The following is an 18,814-nucleotide window of genomic DNA, read 5'->3' as shown; positions in this document are numbered from 1 at the left end:
CATAATACTAAATCGATCGTGATTATCTTATTTAGATTGATTTAAGGTACCTAGCATGATAATTCAATTGTCCAAGGTATTATCTTATTAGGCGTGATAGATCAATCAAATTAATAGTTTGGCAATTTTATAAAAGAGTAATAAAAGCTATTAAATCATATGAGGGACACATTACAACGCACCCTTGAGAGGTGCGTTGTGGTTCTCAGAAAACTAACCACTTGGCTTTGCTATTTCTCCTTTTATTTAACAAATCTCGGGTTTCCAAGCAATGTTCCAGTATTTAGGCTGAATTCATCAAGCTACAAGGGGCAGGATGCGTTCTGTTCGACTTTTGGGTCGATGCGACAGAACGCTGGATCAATTTCGCAGCGGGAGGCTTAGGCTTAAGGCTAGAGTCAATACTCAGATTATGGAATTGTGTGTTATTTTCACGTTGGTTTCAGGCTGTATTTATAGGAAAAGAGTGTGGAAAGATAGATTTTAAGATACGAATCCAAAAAGAATCCGGAGATAAAACGGCCCCAGGCACTTTCAGCGCCCAGGGCTGGGCGCCGAAGATTTCGGCTCCCAGATCCAGGCGTTGAAAATGGGATCTGGGCCGAGTTCTTTATCAGATTTGGACTCTTAGAACACGGAGCTTTTGAGATTTATCCGAGTCTTTTAGTGCGTATTAACGCCGAAACAAGGTACTCACATCTCGAAAAACTTGTACTTGCATTGGTTGTAGCATCTACTAAGCTACGCCCTTACTTTGAATGTCATCATATTATTGTGCAAACTAACACTAGTAGAAAAATATTGATTTGCTGCCACGACTTAGCTGCGTTAATTACAAAACGTCTCTGATTAAATGACAAAATGGAAAAATTACGTGAAAGAATATTATTTGACGGTGTTATTGGGAAGCTGACGCCTCAAAAATCATTATTTTGCGGCGTCTGAATGATTAACGCCGCAAAGTTGCTGGCTGTCTCAAACAAGGAAACCTAAAACAATAATTTCCCCCGCGCACATAATTCTTTCTTTTGTTTATTTTCCTTGTCGTCCTTTCACAAAACTTCTTCTTCTTCCTTCCTTCAAACTACTGGGACTGACCCTGACCTCCATAGTTTCTTCACCATCGAATTTCGCTGGGAAAGTGAAGCCCCACCGCCGCCGTCACTGTCTTTCCTTCGAACTGATCTCCACCGCCGCCGTTCGTATTTAAGGTAATTATGCGCCACCGACTCCTCCTCATCATTTCCGTATTTTCGTTCAATTACTCTATTCTCCTAGTTTTAGTCTCTCAAATTACTTTAATTGGGTTTGAATTGTCGAATTATTTCTCTCTTGCTCTCTCCTCTCCTTTGTTCTCTCCCGCTGTACTGTAAACCCTAATTAAAATGGCTCAGAATTTGGCATAATTTCGAATGTTCTTTGACACCATTTTCATGGCATCCTAGAAATTCCAGCATTTCCAGATCTATTTCTTCTATTTCCTCACTGTTCAATTGAAGTTCTAAATTGCGGTTTTTGTGTGTTGTTGAATTGTTTGTTCCACTTGAAGTTGCGTGTTTCTTTCTATTTTGGTTAAAATACTGCATAATTGGCAGCATATTGGGTGTGACAATGCCGAGGAATCATTCTTAATTACTGTGTTTTGGTGTATGCAACCCTATTATACCCCGTGCTTCCTAAAATAGTAAAATTGTACTTATTTTTGTAGGAGTTTACAAGTTGGTTCCGCTGGTGGCGGTGAAAAAATCATGGAAGCAACGAGAATAGCTGTTGGGTCTACTAATAGGAGAGCAGAAGCAAGGAATGGTTTAACTTCGAAAACAGCTGTGGCTAAATCAGGCGTAAGCATGAGTCCACAGAGTCAAAATGTGGTTCCTGTAAGTGCAAGAAGGATTAGCATTGGTGGGTTGGGTGAAAAACAGTCAATTCCTGTAAAAAAAACAGCGGACTGGTCCTGGTATGGCGGAGAAAAAACCCACTGGTCCTTCTGTTTCACAGCCATTAAGGCGATCAATGCCAGATCTGGGAACGTCCAAGCTTCCTGATGGTGGTAAAAATTTAAGCACTGTGGGTGTCAGAGACACAAAAAGGTTAGGGCCAGTTTCACCTGGGGCTAGAACTTTGAAGACGCCTACAAGCTCGAGTTTAAATAAGAATGATTCTGCTAATAAGAATGGTTCCTCAACAAGGAAGGTTAATTCTTCTTCATCAGTAGATAGTACATCAAGCAGCATTACTGAAAAGTTTGTATCAAAGAGCTCCATGCCTTCAGTTCAATCCCCTCCGATTTCAAGTGGAAAAGCAACAAGCTTTCTTCGCCTTTAGCTCGGTCTTCATCTGTAAGTAGTGGTATCAGAAAGGGTACTGTGTCTGCATCACGGAACCAAAGTTCAAGTTTATCTGGTCGGAAGTCGGCAGCTACCCCTGAATGCCAGGATTCTCGCTTCATATTTCTGCCACAAGTGAAGACCAAAGCTGGGGATGATGTGGTAAGTTACTAAAGCGCATATTTTCAGTCTACTCACTAGTCAGCTTGCGTTACTTAGCTCTATTTGTAGAAGATAGAAACATGATCATAGTCTGGTCCTGTGATTGTTACTCTTTATTTATATTACAAGGTTGCTTCTGTTGGGGTTGGACAGTTCTCCTCTCAATCTTACCATATTACAGCTGATATTATAAATATGGGGTATAGTGCCAAAATCATCATTTAGCATATGTAAAGGTTCATGTCGCTAATTGTGCTACAAAGAAATGAACATTAAATTGACCCTGTACGAAAAATGGGCATTATATGACACTGTATAGAAAATTACCTCATCCTACCACCACTACCACCAACAATGCAACAGTTCGCGCCATCTTACTTAGTCACCTACTTACCCGCTTTATACTTATACAATTAGTCATCTTACTTAGTTTTGTTGAAAATGTGTTCCTTACTCATCTCCTCGACTTTAAGGTTTATATTTGCACCAAATGACTCAAGTAGATGTTGTCTGATCGTTATGCTGCTGCTGCTATCTGATGTATGTTGTATTATTGCTTCTGATTTTCTTGTTATTATGCTGCTGTTGTTATGCTAAGTTGTTGTTGCTGCTAAGTTTGGATTACCTGTCATTAGGATTACCTGCTGCTGCTGCTAAACTCGTTCGCAATACTCTTCTGCTTTAGCCAAATCACCAGTCTAACCTAACACAAAAACATTAAACCAGAAAATTGTAACCATATAAAATGTTCATTTTCAGTGTTGCTACCTCCTCTAAAAATCTGGCATAGTTTACCAGAAGCAGGGCATTTCCAGGAGTATGTTTGAACATGTTCTTGTAATGTTGATCTTATAATGTTCTTTTCTTGCATAGTCTTGACCTGGGTAGCTCAACAGTACCAGTCAAAGAATTAAAACACTTCATTTCTTACCTGAAGACATTTGGTTTTGGTTTTGGGTTTAGTTTTGGTTTTTTGTAAGGTATGAGTCCTGAACTAGCACACTGTTATCTCCAAACAATTCAAAACCCTTGTTCTTTATACCCTTGTTCTAAGTTGTTGCGTCTGCTGCGTTGCTCATATTCTTTACTTATATTATTAAAATGGTAATGGAATTGTTATTGGATCCAGCGACTGTTAAAAATTGCACCATCTATCACTTCGATTCAGTTCGCTTGAGTTTAGGTCGAAAAGTGAAGATGAAGACAATAGTGAGACAGTAAGTATGTTTAGTTTTTTCGTTATGTAATTATGTTTTTATCAAGTATGCTTTTAAGGATATAACCAAGCACTATAACTTAAGATTAATTGGGAATTTCTAGTTTTTTTACAAGGTATAAGATGTGTGGCAACCGTGTCAACAGGAAAGAGCCTTTATGGAAATATGTGGAGGTAAATGACCACGTAAAAATGATTTGATATTTATAATTTGTATGGATTCCGTTTTTACTTAATCTAAATCTTACCCTTGTCTCTAGTGCGCTCAACAAAAGGGAGGCCTTGAGTGTGGATTTTACGTAATGCGGTACATGTTTGATTTAGTCTCCTGCGACAATGATGTTTCAGATTTAGAGAAGGTAAGGGTGTTATCCTTGTTATATAGTTTAATTTATTTCTGGAATTCAGTTCCGTCTAGAATCCTAGATGATTGTATGAAGTTTGGTCCTCTGAGAACCTAACTAATGGATCCATACAAAGGGAAATGAGAAACCCGTAGTTATCTTTTGTTATTTTGAGCAGGGGTGACTTTTCTCATCTCCATTTCTTCATTCCTAACTAAATCCAATTAATCATCCAAGGCCAAAGGGTTTAGAATACCAATTTAAGTTCACGAGTTAGAGTTGGGAGCAAAAACGACTATAGCAGTCAAAATATGACCTTTATTGATCAATAAAGCCTTAAACGCGCATAACTTGACCAAAGTAGATGGGAATGAGTCTAAGTAACCTAATACTAAGTATATTGAACATTTAAAGGGTTTAGAATACCAATCTAAGTTCACGGGTTAGAGTTGGGAGCAAAAACGACTATAACAGTCAAAATATGACCTATAATGATCATTAAAGCCTTAAACGCGCATAACTTGAACAAAGTAGATGATAATGAGTCTAAGTAACCTAATGCTAATTATATTAAAAATTTAAAGGGTTTAGAATACCAATCTAAGTTCACGGGTTAGAGTTGGGAGCAAAAACGACTATAACAATCAAAATATGACCTTTATTGATCAATAAAGCCTTAAACGCGCATAACTTGACCAAAGTATATGGGAATGAGTCTAAGTAACCTAATACTAAGTATATTAAACATTTAAAGGGTTTAGAATACCAATCTAAGTTCACGGGTTAGAGTTGGGAGCAAAAACGACTATAACAGTCAAAATATGACCTATAATGATCATTAAAGCCTTAAACGCGCATAACTTTACCAAAGTAGATGAGAATGAGTCTAAGTAACATAATCATAAGTATATTAAACATTTAAAGGGTTTAGAATACCAATCTAAGTTCACGGGTTAGAGTTGGGAGCAAAACCGACTATAACAGTCAAAATATGACCTTTATTGATCAATAAAGCCTTAAACGAGCATAACTTGACCAAAGTAGATGAGAATGAGTCTATGTAACCTAATACTAAGTCTATTAAACATTTAAATGGTTTAGAATACCAATCTAAGTTCACGGGTTAGAGTTGGGAGCAAAAACAACTATAACAGTCAAAATATGACCTATAATGATCATTAAAGCCTTAAACGCGCATAACTTGACCAAAATAGATGAGAATGAGTCTATGTAACCTAATAATAAGTATATTAAACATTTAAAGGGTTTAGAATACCAATCTAAGTCCACGGGTTAGAGTTGTGAGCAAAAACGGCTATAGCAGTAAAAATATGACCTTTATTGATCAATAAAGCCTTAAACGCGCATAACTTGACCAAAGTAGATGGGAATGAGTCTAAGTAACCTAATACTAAGTATATTAAACATTTAAAGGGTTTAGAATACCAATCTAAGTTCACGGGTTAGAGTTGGGAGCAAAAACGACTATAACAGTCAAAATTTGACCTATAATGATCATTAAAGCCTTAAACGCGCATAAATTGACCAAAGTAGATGATAATGAGTCTAGGTAACCTAATCATAAGTATATTAAACATTTAAAGGGTTTAGAATACCAACCTAAGTTCACGGGTTAGAGTTGGGAGCAAAAACGACTTTAACAGTCAAAATATGACCTTTATTGATCAATAAAGCCTTAAACGAGCATAACTTGACCAAAGTAGATGGGAATGAGTCTAAGTAATCTAATACTAAGTATATTAAACATTTAAAGGGTTTAGAATACCAATCTAAGTTCACGGGTTAGAGTTGGGAGCAAAAACGACTATAACAGTCAAAATATAACCTATAATGATCATTAAAGCCTTAAACGCGCATAACTTGACCAAAGTAGATGAGAATGAGTCCACGTAACCAAATAATAAGTATATTAAACATTTAAAGGGTTTAGAATAGCAATCTAAGTCCACAGGTTAGGGTTGGAAGCAAAAACGACTATAACAGTCAAAATATGACCTTTATTGATCAATAAAGCCTTAAACGCGCATAACTTGACCAACGTAGATGAGAATGAGTCTAAGTAACCTAATACTAAGTATATTAAACATTTAAAGGGTTTAGAATACCAATATAAGTTCACGGGTTAGAGTTGGAAGCAAAAACGACTATAACAGTCAAAATATGACCTATAATGATCATTAAAGCCTTAAACGCGCATAACTTTACCAAAGTAGATGAGAATGAGTCTAAGTAACCTAATAATAAGTATATTAAACATTGAAAGGGTTTAGAATACCAATCTAAGTTCACGGGTTAGAGTTGGGAGCAAAAACGACTATAACAGTCAAAATATGACCTTTATTGATCAATAAAGCCTTAAACGAGCATAACTTGACCAAAGTAGAGGGGAATGAGTCTAAGTAACCTAATACTAAGTATATTAAACATTTAAATGGTTTAGAATACCAATCTATGTTCACGGATTAGAGTTGGGAGCAAAAACGACTATAACAGTCAAAATATGACCTATAATGATCATTAAAGCCTTAAACCCGCATAACTTGACCAAAGTAGATGAGAATGAGTCTATGTAACCTAATAATAAGTATATTAAACATTTAAAGGGTTTAGAATACCAATCTAAGTCCACGGGTTAGAGTTGTGAGCAAAAACGGCTATAGCAGTCAAAATATGACCTTTATTGATCAATAAAGCCTTAAACGCGCATAACTTGACCAAAGTAGATGGGAATGAGTCTAAGTAACCTAATACTAAGTATATTAAACATTTAAAGGGTTTAGAATACCAATCTAAGTTCACGGGTTAGAGTTGGGAGCAAAAACGACTATAACAGTCAAAATACGACCTATAATGATCATTAAAGCCTTAAACGCGCATAACTTGACCAAAGTAGATGAGAATGAGTCTACGTAACCTAATAATAAGTATGTTAAACATTTAAAGGGTTTAGAATACCAATCTAAGTCCACGGGTTAGAGTTGGGAGCAAAAACGACTATAACAGTCAAAATATGACCTTTATTGATCAATAAAGCCTTAAATGCGCATAACTTGACCAACGTAGATGAGAATGAGTTTAAGTAACCTAATACTAAGTATATTAAAAATTTAAAGGGTTTAGAATTCCAATCTAAGTTCACGGGTTAGAGTTGGGAGCAAAAACGACTATAACAGTCAAAATATGACCTATAATGATCATTAAAGCCTTAAACGCGCATAACTTTACCAAAGTAGATGAGAATGAGTCTAGGTAACCTAATCTTAAGTATATTAAACATTTAAAGGGTTTAGAATACCAATCTAACTTCACGGGTTAGAGTTGGGAGCAAAAACGACTTTAACAGTCAAAATATAACCTTTATTGATCAATAAAGCCTTAAACGAGCATAACTTGACCAAAGTAGATGGGAATGAGTCTAAGTAACCTAATACTAAGTATATTAAACATTTAAAGGGTTTAGAATACCAATCTAAGTTCACGGGTTAGAGTTGGGAGCAAAAACGACTATAACAGTCAAAATATGACCTATAATGATCATTAAAGCCTTAAACGCGCATAACTTGACCAAAATAGATGAGAATGTGTCTACGTAACCTAATAATAAGTATATTAAACATTTAAAGGGTTTAGAATACCAATCTAAGTCTACGGGTTAGAGTTGGGAGCAAAAACGACTATAACAGTCAAAATATGACCTTTATTGATCAATAAAGCCTTAAACGCGCATAACTTGACCAACGTAGATGAGAATGAGTCTAAGTAACCTAATACTAAGTATATTAAACATTTAAAGCGTTTAGAATACCAATCTAAGTTCACGGGTTAGAGTTGGGAGCAAAAACGACTATAACAGTCAAAATATGACCTATAATGATCATTAAAGCCTTAAACGCGCATAACTTTACCAAAGTAGATGAGAATGATCCTAAGTAACCTAATCTTAAGTATATTAAACATTTAAAGGGTTTAGAATACCAATCTAAGTTCACGGGTTAAAGTTGGGAGCAAAAACGACTTTAACAGTCAAAATATGACCTTTATTGATCAATAAAGCCTTAAACGAGCATAACTTGACCAAAGTAGATGGGAATGAGTCTAAGTAACCTAATACTAAGTATATTAAACATTTAAAGGGTTTAGAATACCAATCTAAGTTCACGGGTTAGAGTTGGGAGCAAAAACGACTATAACAGTCAAAATATGACCTATAATGATCATTAAAGCCTTTAACGCGCATAACTTGACCAAAGTAGATGAGAATGAGTCTAGGTAACCTAATAATAAGTATATTAAACATTTAAAGGGTTTAGAATACCAATCTAAGTTCACGGGTTAGAGTTGGGAGCAAAAACGACTATAACAGTCAAAATATGACCTTTATTGATCAATAAAGCCTTAAACGAGCATAACTTGACCAAAGTAGATGGGAATGAGTCTAAGTAACCTAATACTAAGTATATTAAACATTTAAAGGGTTTAGAATACCAATCTAAGTTCACGGGTTAGAGTTGGGAGCAAAAACGACTATAACAGTCAAAATATGATCTATAATGATCATTAAAGCCTTAAACGCGCATAACTTGACCAAAGTAGATGAGAATGAGTCTACGTAACCTAATAATAAGTATGTTAAACATTTAAAGGGTTTAGAATACCAATCTAAGTCCACGGGTTAGAGTTGGGAGCAAAAACGACTATAATAGTCAAAATATGACCTTTATTGATCAATAAAGCCTTAAACGCGCATAACTTGACCAACGTAGATGAGAATGAGTCTAAGTAACCTAATACTAAGTATATTAAAAATTTAAAGGGTTTAGAATACCAATCTAAGTTCACGGGTTAGAGTTGGGAGCAAAAACGACTATAACAGTCAAAATATGACCTATAATGATCATTAAAGCCTTAAACGCGCATAACTTTACCAAAGTAGATGAGAATGAGTCTAAGTAACCTAATCATAAGTATATTAAACATTTAAAGGGTTTAGAATACCAATCTAAGTTCACGGGTTAGAGTTGGGAGCAAAAACGACTATAACAGTCAAAATATGACCTTTATTGATCAATAAAGCCTTAAACGCGCATAACTTGACCAAAGTAGATGGGAATGAGTCTAAGTAACCTAATACTAAGTATATTAAACATTAAAAGGGTTTAGAATACCAATCTAAGTTCACGGGTTGGATTGGGAGCAAAAACGACTATAACAGTCAAAATATGACCTATAATGATCATTAAAGTCTTAAACGGGCATAACTTGACCAAAGTAGATGAGAATGAGTCTAAGTAACCTAATAGTAAGTATGTTAAAAATTTAAAGGGTTTATAATACCAATCTAAGTTCACGGGTTAGAGTTGGGAGCAAAAACGACTATAACTGTCAAAATATGACCTTTATTGATCAATAAAGCCTTAAACGCGCATAGCTTGACCAAAGTAGATGGGAATGAGTCTAAGTAACTTAAAACTAAGTATATTGAACATTTAAAGGGTTTAGAATACCAATTTAAGTTCACGGGTTAGAGTTGGGAGCAAAAACGACTATTATAGTCAAAATATGACCTATAATGATCAATAATGCGTTAAACGCGCATACTTGACCAAAGTAGATGAGAGTGAGTCCAAGTAACCTAATACTAAGTACATTAAACATTTAGAGGGTTTAGAATACCAATCTAAGTTCACGGGTTAGAGTTGGGAGCAAAAACGACTATAACAGTCAACATATGACCTTTATTGTCATGAATATGACTATAACAGTCAAAATATGACCTTTATTATTTCATTGGACTAAGTTTTATTGATGGAAAGACACACGATTTTTGGTTCCTTTATTGTCATGAATAATATTGTTGTCATGTTGTCAAGGTTCTTGATTCTAAGGGCTTCGCCCTTCCATGCTTAGCCATGGTTCGAGGACCTAGGAGACAACAACTTTTTAGATCATCTAACCGAAGATAACTAATTTTATGATATATATATTATTTTGTTAGGTTTGCACATAAATGAGTGGAGATCCTTTCACCGATGAGCAAATTGATGAAATACGAGACAAATGGGCATCATACTTCACCGAACATTGTGTGTAATTAACGCTTAAATGATCTCTTTTTGTGGATGTTTCATGCTATTAAAATCATATATAATTGCCTTATTATATTTTTGGTGCAATTTTGTAACGTATGAAGTGTAAAAGATTTATAGACTTGAAACTATTTAGGTGGTTTATTTTTGTAAACATATGATGGTTAACTTATATGTAAAAATCAAAGTTTTTTGGAAGTTATTGGTGGTTGATGACACTTTTGAACGTTGTATAAATGTGGCGTGAGTACAGGTTTTATATTTTTGGGATTGTTTAGTTTACACAAAATATATTATTTATTAAAAAAAATTACAAATTATTCGCGGCGTATAAACTCCCGCAATTTTACCAAAGTTGGAGGCATTCAGGTAGAAACGCCACCATACAATTCAATTAATTTGAGGCGTTTTTGCTTAATAACGCCGCAAATGAATGATTGGTTTGAGGCGTTTTTTAACGCCGCAAATCAATACCATTCATTTGCTTCCACTCTATTTGCTGCTACACCTAAAACGCCGCAAAACAATATAAAAGTGACGCCTCAAATCAATATTTTTCTACTAGTGTAATTATCCCATGAAGTCAATCATGAGGAAGCCTGTGTTGTCTGGCAGGATGACTAAGTGGACGATCCAGCTGGGATGCTACCACATCGGGTACGAACCATGAACAACAATAAAATCCCAAGCTCTTGCAGATTTATTGGCTGACTTCAGCCTAAGTATACAACAAGAAGTCGATCAAGAGGTCAGCATGTTGTCTGATAACACTACTCTATCAACACGGACAATCTTCACCGACGGATCCTCTAACATACGGGGGACAGGATTAGGACATGTGCTAAAGTCGCCACAAGGGGACATGATAGTACAATCTTACTGTTGCAAGTTTAAAGCCACCAACAACGAAGCAGAATACGAAGCTCTGATCTTGGGATTGACGTTGGCACACGACATGCACATTCGACGACACTAGGTACGCTGTTATTCATTGTTGGTTATTAGTCAAATTAACGGTTCTTATGCAGCAAAGGATTCCAAGATGCAAGCCTACCTCGAGATAGCAAAAGCACTTGTCAAAAAAATTCGACTTATGCAACCTCCAGCAAATCCCAAGAGACTAGAATACCCAGGCCGACGCCTTAGCAAACCTAGGCTCCAACATCAACCCGACCAAACTTACCACAGTTCCTATCATTCACCTTATGAACCCAGCCATCATAAAAGAAACCTTCCCAATCAACGAGCAACCTTCCACAAGTCAAACACCCACTCCTACTTCAACGCGTGACCCATACATTCACTGCCTGATGTAACCCACAAAAAAACCTTCCGAATGAAAGCCTCCAGGTTCATCTTGTTTCATGACGTCTTATTCAGAAAGTCAGTTGCAGGCCCTTACCTCAGATGCCTCGACCACGACGAGATGGAGAGGACACTCAGGAACATCCATGATGGTGAGTGTGGTAATCATGCAGGAGGACACAGCCTATCCAACAAAGCTCTAACCATGGGTTACTTCTGGCCGACCATGAAGAAGGATTCAATCGCCTTCGCAAGAAAGTGCGACTCATGCCAGCCGACCATGAAGAAGGATTCAACCGCCTTCGCAAGAAAGTGCGACTCATGCCAGCGCATTACATCCATATTTCTCTTTTTCTCAACCACCCTACATGCAGAGATGAACATGTAGGGGAATACAATTAAACATAATAACATGTGCGAAAACAATCCCCAAAGCCAGGAAGCATGTATAAAGCACAGATTAAGCAGACTTACGTTAGAAGCGTGTTTTCCACAAATTGTCAACGAACATGAACTTAGAACTCCACTTGTCGTTCCTCTACTTGGTTCACCGACACGATCAGATCCGTCTTGATTATCGTAGCTTAGACAATCGATCAAGAGTTTTTCTTTTTGGGATGAACACACTTTGGAGGCCCAGAGAGAATTAGGGTTCTCTGTGACTTTAGGGTTTGTGTGACTGAATTGTGTTATGTTGGAAAAGGGGTTAGAAGGTTATTAACATAACCTTACTAACCGACCAAGCCATAAGGCAAGGCCGGACAGCAAGCCCGCGAAAGAGCACACGAGCACGCACATCGAGCTGGGCTGTGGGCCGCGCTGCTGCTGCTGTGTCGTTGCCTTGGCCCGCGTGCACACACACGCAGCTGCTCGGCCATGGGCCAGCGCTGCTGTGTTGTGGCCTGCTTGCTTGCCCAGCGCGCCCATGGGCCTTGAGTGCTTCGTGCACTCGTCTCGTGGGCCGCTCTTCGTATTCGCGATTAATACATTTCCGGTATATTATTTATCGTTTCGTATATGACGAATCACCGTCGTATGATACGATTTATTCGTTTTGCCTAGCTTACGAATATTCGCGATACGATATACGATTCCGATGCAAGGTCGTATCGTATAATACGTTTTCCAACTAATTCCCGAAAAGCTATTAAATGAATTTCCGATTGATTTTATCCGGTGATCTGTTACGTGCCATTGGTGTGACCTTGTAGGTTCAGTCAAGAGTAAGCTGTGAGCTTAATATTCATTAGAACTCACTGATCGGAAGCATTGCTCTAGCTAGCTGTTCCGATCACTTGATCTCACTGAATTAATTGTTCGCAATTAATCTGAACCTTGGTATTAGACTTAATGCACCTTGGGTGAAGGACATATTTCCTTCAGTCTCCCACTTGTCATTCAAACAAGTGTGCATTCACATTCCTTTGTCACTTAGTGTTACTTACTGAACATAAGGTAAGATCCACGCCATCCTTATTAGGTCCAGAAGTGTTTCTCGGATTACAGAGCTCAACTGTTAAACTTTTGCAGAAGGTTAAGCCTTAACCATTCTGAGCACGGCCGTGCATTTTACAGTGTCTAACTCTCCGAGAGGCCTTGTTACAAAACAACACCATATCCTATCAAAGATAGGAGGACAATCCATTCTTGTAATCTATGAACACTCACTTTGATTCATAGTACGCCCAATAACTGCTTTTAAGCCTCCTTTTACGGTGCGACGTTTAGCTAGTATCAAAGCGAAGTAATTCTCAAACGAGAAGACATAATCGCTGATGATCTGAGGAACGGTTTCTAATAACCATTAATGAGAACTACCTATGACATGAATTTAATCTCTTAAAGCGTTCTCATGGTCAATCCGATACAAGATCCAATAAGTATCTATGCAAAAGATTCTGACATCCAGTCACTCTAGTTCAAGAAACAGAACTAAGTAATCTACTTGCAATCTAATCTTCATTAGTCATTGGTCGTCCACCTTTCAATGACCTGGATTAGGGATCCTTTATGACTTCAATATTCAAGTTCACTTATGGGTGTTTCTTTGTCGAAGAATCCATCTTGACATCCCATTTGAATGATTTGAATCACATGGACTTATCATTTAATACTAAACCAAGATTAAATGAACTATGAAATATAATTTCATAAATGATAAATGTTTAAACCAAATGCATACCAATTTGTGGGCCTCTAACCCAAAATCAAGCATTTAATGTTTTACAAATATAGGCCTTTCACCCAATACTTAAAACATTCATGGAACTCAAACTTGATTCCATTTCTGTATATGAATGTTGTGTCTCATTCAATGCAGACGTTTAGTTTATCATACTTTTCTATTCTTAGCATCCTTTCTATCGAAAGCCTTTCGATGTAAGACGGAAAGATCTTTGAATATGTTTCTAGAATGATCTAGTCTTTCGTTGTTGTTTAGAATGATAATCATATCTAAAATAGAAAATCATCCAGGTAGCAGACTTGTGATCAACCTGAGTTCATTGAAGAACTCCCACTAAAAACAATTCCCTTTTATTGCTTTTAGGCAACAATGAATTCATTCGATTATGTAGAATTTCAAATGATGCTTCCCTTTTGGAATACTCCAACCAGTTCACATAGATGTGGGAGATACATCTTTCAACTGAGAACTTGGAAACTAATCATTGATTCAGTTTCCCATGCATCACATATGGTTTAGAACCTATGTAACCACCTTTTAATCACGACGCCTAATTGCCCGTGTTTGTTTGTGGTTCGCCTAACAACAAGATTCAACTTTTGCTTAGGCAAATGCATGTAGCATCAAAACTTTAGTTATCTTCACTTCCTCTTATCAAGTTCTCATCCTACATCTCCAAATGTATTGGATGTTCTTGATACTGTTCCAATGATCTTTGATCTAGATCAATATAGATTGGTATAAACTCGTCACAATCCAATGTTCACGAGTTATCTTGGCGATCTATATATCACATCATACATGATTGATTGTAATGCAAAAACCATTTGCATTTTAAAATCCATCCATGTAAATTTTAGCTTCATTCTGTTTCAAGAGGCACTGAATCTTGCTAAAATCTTGGCATTGCCATGTGATATAAGGTGAAGGCACCTCTTTAAGGTCCTTCATGCTTAACTCTAGTGATAACAGCCTAGCTTTATACTTAGTTAAAGCATTCATAACTTAGACTTACTCATATGGGTTGAGAGTCTCTTTTGAGTCTCTTCATTGTGTTTGATTTAGTAATTACTTTTACAGAATCCAAACAACGCTTTAGATCCTATCCAATAGATCTTTAACCCAGTATGTTCTAAGTTTCGCCATGGTTCTAATATTGACAAATACTTTCAAATCTAACCATTTAGAATTTGAATATCATTTTCAATATAGAGTTATGTATCTCACATATAGAACTAGTAAACTTGACTTAGCTCCCACTAAACTCCTCATCTATAAGATGATCCATATTTTCATAAAGCTATGATTGCTCAATAGCCTTTTAGACAAATATGGTCCAATTCCCACTTGCATGCTTTAATCTACGAATATATTTCTTAAGCTTGCTCTTTTATCTAGCATCCAAAACTTTTACATTGTGTGATGTACACAATTCCTTTCTACAAGTCCAATTGAGGAAGGTGTTTTGTTTTCCAATTGCCATATTGCCATATGCAATGATTGCTAGATTTATCCAAAATAGTTCAAGCATTCCGACTTGGTGAAAAAGATTTCAACATTATCAACGCAGTGAAGTTGTTTACAATCTTTAACCACCTATCTAGCTTCTCTTTTGTATGTGTATACAATATAATCTTTGTATGTTTTGAAAACATGTTTGCAACCAATGGGAGTGAACCCTTTATGCAATTCAACCAAATCATAGATTTGATTCTCTAAGATGAAGATATTTCGGATAAAATGGCCTCAACCATTTTGTATGGCCTCGAACCATACTTGGGAATTTTAATTCGTCGTAGCTAACCTGTAAGTCCTATGTTTTTGAAGCACTTTCCAAAGTCTTCATAGTTTTCATTCCTCAAGATATCTATGTATCTATCTTGGTTGAATTCTATTCCTTATACGATTTACCTAGGTATTGAACATCAAACGTTAGTGTCTATAAAGACATTACTCAAGTCCTTTGAGTATTAGGATTCTCTTGAAGCACTTCTAAAGTCTTCCTGAAGCTCTTCCAAAGGCTTCTAAGTTCGGAGCTTTTCCAAAGACTCCTAAGTATCCTACATTTGTTTGTTGCTTGACTCGAAGTCCATTCGAGGTCAATTTTCTCCCACTTGCCTTTTTGGAAATATGATGGTTTCCTAAAAGACATTATCTTAAGCAACAACCATATGTTCTAAGATTTGTGGTAGAATCAATACCTTTTGTTTCTATGAGTCGCTCATAAAGAAACATATATCTATCCTTGAGTTTGTTTGATGAAACACTAACTCCCACTAGGCTCGACAACCCTAGATATATATGTACTGAAAAGATGTACTGAACCGAAGTTCAATCCTTATGACATCTTATCCTTAGATTTGACAACTTTGTTTAGTGTGAAAGTCACTTGAGAGTATCATTTAGAAACTATATAGGAAAATAGTCGTGATTATCGTTAATCGAAATAGATTTCGATTTCTCCATTTGGACATACCATTTTCTTATGGATCTTCGATTGTTATAATGCCATATAAACAATCTAGATAATCTTTCTTGGCTCATGCAAACATCACCTTGACCCAGCCTAGATGTTCCAAAATTCTTGCCAAGTTGATTTTATACCCTTTTGTGAATTACATTGAAGCATTTCACACATTTCACTTTGAGTAAATATAGCCATATTTTCTCAAATTCTTGTGAAATAGGTAAGTCATAAAATCCATCTTTGGCCTATGAACATAATTGTCTAGACTCTTCTAACAATAGTCCATTTCGATGTCATGTTCAACAAGCAAGACCCACGTGTCTTAAATTAACCAACTTTCAGAAATCCATGCCATGGAATCTTAGAATGTCGTGAAGTTGTTTACAATCTTTAACCACCAATCTAGCTTCTCTTTTGTATGTGTATACAATATCTTCTTTGTATATTTTGAAAACATGTTTGCAACCAATGGGAGTAAACCCTTTATGCAAATCAACCAAATCATAGATTTGATACTTCAAGATGAAGGTACTTTGGATGAAATGGCCTCAAACCATTTTGTATGGCCTCGAACCATACTTATGTTTTTTATGGCCTCAAACCATACTTGGGAATTTTGATTCGTCGTAGCTAACCTGTAAGTCGTATGTTTTTGAAGCACTTTCCAAAGTCTTCATAATTTTCATTCCTCAAGATATCTATGTATCTATCTTGGTTGAATTCTATTCCTTATACGATTTACCTAGGTATTGAACATCAAACGTTAGTGTCTATAAAGACATTACTCAAGTCCTTTGAGTTTTAGGATTCTCTTGAAGCACTTCCAAAGTCTTCCTGAAGCTCTTCCAAAGGCTTCTAAGTAAGGAGCTTTTCCAAAGACTCCTAAGTATCCTACATTTGTTTGTTGCTTGACTCGAAGTCCATTCGAGGTCATTTTTCTCCCACTTGCCTTTTTGTAAATATGATGGTTTCCTAAAAGACATTATCTAGAGCAACAACCATATGTTCTCAGATTTGTGGTAGAATCAATACCTTTTGTTTCTATGAGTCGCTCATAAAGAAACATATATCTATACTTGAGTTTGTTTGATGTAAACACTAACTCCCACTGGGTTTGACAACCCTAGATATATATGTACTGAAAGATGTACTGAACCGAAGTTCAATCCTTATGACATCTTATCCTTAGCTTTGACAACTTTTTTTAGTGTAAAAGTCACTTGAGAGTATCATTTAGAAACTATATAGGAAAATAGTCGTGATTATCGTTAATCGAAATAGATTCCAATTTCTCCATTTGGACATACCATATTCTTATGGAGCTTCGATTGTTATAATGCCATATAAACAATCTAGATAATCTTTCTTGGCTCATGCAAACATCACCTTGACCCAGCCTAGATGTTCCAAAATTCTTGCCAAGTTGATTTTATACCCTTTTGTGAATTACATTGAAGCATTTCACACATTTCACTTTGAGTAAATATAGCCATATTTTCTCAAATTCTTGTGAAATAGGTAAGTCATAAAATCCATCTTTGGCCTATGAACATAATTGTCTAGACTCTTCTAACAATAGTCCATTTCGATGTCATGTTCAACAAGCAAGACCCACGTGTCTTAAATTAACCAACTTTCAGAAATCCATGCCATGGAATCTTATAATGTTGACTTGTTGATATGGTCGTATGACATTGCCAAAGATATGTGGAACACAAATCAAATGTTTGATTTGAACCTTCTGAAGTTTGAGTGTGAAGAGATTCGTTTGTTTATTAATCAATCAACTGACTCAACCCTTAAATGACCATTTCATTCAAATAAACACTCAACGAATGTTTTTGTGTACTTTGAACGTGAGTCTTTCCGTTGTCCAAACAGAAATTGATTATGAAGATTAATGGAACATAGTACCATTAAGTTCCAGCCTTTAGAAGGACTTTAAACAAACATAATGACCCTACAATTAATTTAGCACAACTTTGCTTCATTTCCTACTTGTAGGTCAATAACCAGACTTAGCTCCCGGAATTTGAGTTCTTAACAAGAGTTTAGAACCTCAAGCGGTAATCTAATACCATAGGAGTTTATTTGCTAAGTCGTTCTTCTTTAACACAAACTTTTAGGCAGAAATTGAATATTGAATTCATTTCTTTTGTTCCCCTTACCTATCCTTTCTAGCTCGTTTTCTTATAGTCCTAAAGATTTTACTCTTTGCTTGATCTTCTTACTTTGTTATGTGTACCAAGTCCCTTTCTTTTATTCACTTTGAATGATCTCATCCAATGAGTCTATTTCATTATTGGGTCAAAAGAAAATTGGTTGTTAACCATTGGTTATATATGAGTCTTTAACTCAATACTTCATTATTCCAAAACTACCCAGTATTCTGAATATATGAGGTCTAATTGGTCTACCATTCAAATTTTAGTTTGAAAACAACCATGAAGATCACTATAAGAAAATAGCATTCAAGATACGCTCTCACTCTCCTTTTCTTTGAGAATCGCTCTCAAAAATAGTTACCAATCGATCGAAGAAATATCGCAGTTCTATTGTCCGAACGCAATAAGGTTGAAGATTTACTATTCTAAAAAATGAACTAGCAAAGAAAACATTTATCATACTTTAATAACTTGAAATAAAAGCATTCATGCAATGATCAAAGCTATTAAACATTTCATTCATGCAAAAATAAAAC

At 36.0% G+C, this 18,814-nt stretch overlaps 1 long non-coding RNA gene across 1 annotated transcript; it reads left to right on the top strand.

The window, feature by feature from the left end:
- The first annotated feature begins 961 nt into the window (after positions 1 to 961).
- LOC130459617 (uncharacterized) lies at positions 962 to 10,374 on the top strand. Its single transcript, XR_008919129.1, has 6 exons — positions 962 to 1,211; positions 1,709 to 2,489; positions 3,619 to 3,706; positions 3,810 to 3,879; positions 3,966 to 4,064; positions 10,066 to 10,374. It is a non-coding gene; the product is annotated as an uncharacterized lncRNA (long non-coding RNA).
- Positions 10,375 to 18,814: the final 8,440 nt, after the last annotated feature.

Source organism: Spinacia oleracea, chromosome 4, assembly GCF_020520425.1.
Source record: "Spinacia oleracea cultivar Varoflay chromosome 4, BTI_SOV_V1, whole genome shotgun sequence".
NCBI classification, from domain to species: Eukaryota; Viridiplantae; Streptophyta; class Magnoliopsida; order Caryophyllales; family Amaranthaceae; genus Spinacia; species Spinacia oleracea.
Note: the sequence above shows the minus strand (reverse complement) of the source record. Positions and strands in the feature narration are given on the sequence as shown.